Consider the following 521-nt stretch of genomic DNA (forward strand, 5'->3'; position numbering starts at 1 on the left):
TTATTTTTGTATGAAATTAGCAGCTAGGCACTTGTCACCATAATGGTTTAGGAAGTATTTTCTCACTTGCATTAATAGAATAGTCTGCCCTTTTGTGAAAATACGGGAATTGGTTGTCTTACCAAAAAATTGACTTAAATGTTCCATTTCATAGTAGTGTTAATGAAATTGACGGTGGACGCGGACTGGCTAGAACATGAGGTGATATAGTATCTTTAAAAGGACCTTTGGTAGGCACAATATTTGCTTACGGCCATACCACCCTGAACACGCCCGATCTCGTCTGATCTCGGAAGCTAAGCAGGGTCGGGCCTGGTCAGTACTTGGATGGGAGACCGCCTGGGAATACCAGGTGCTGTAAGCTTTTTCACTCCTCTTTACAAAAAGCAGAGGGCGCTGCTGCTTTTTCAGTGGACACCGAGTGGGAAGGAAATAGCTAGATCATGACTTGCCGGTATAGAAATGACACAAATCCAGTTAAATGATGGCTTTCATCATTCCTAAGCTCATCGATCATTTTC

General features: G+C 42.6%; 1 non-coding gene across 1 annotated transcript; it reads left to right on the plus strand.

Annotated features, from left to right (window-relative positions):
• The first annotated feature begins 245 nt into the window (after positions 1-245).
• LOC129096535 (5S ribosomal RNA) lies at positions 246-364 on the plus strand. The gene has a single exon (XR_008531433.1). It is a non-coding gene; the product is annotated as a 5S ribosomal RNA (ribosomal RNA).
• The last annotated feature ends 157 nt before the right edge of the window (positions 365-521 follow it).

Source organism: Anoplopoma fimbria, chromosome 9 (assembly GCF_027596085.1).
Source record: "Anoplopoma fimbria isolate UVic2021 breed Golden Eagle Sablefish chromosome 9, Afim_UVic_2022, whole genome shotgun sequence".
Classification (NCBI taxonomy): Eukaryota; Metazoa; Chordata; class Actinopteri; order Perciformes; family Anoplopomatidae; genus Anoplopoma; species Anoplopoma fimbria.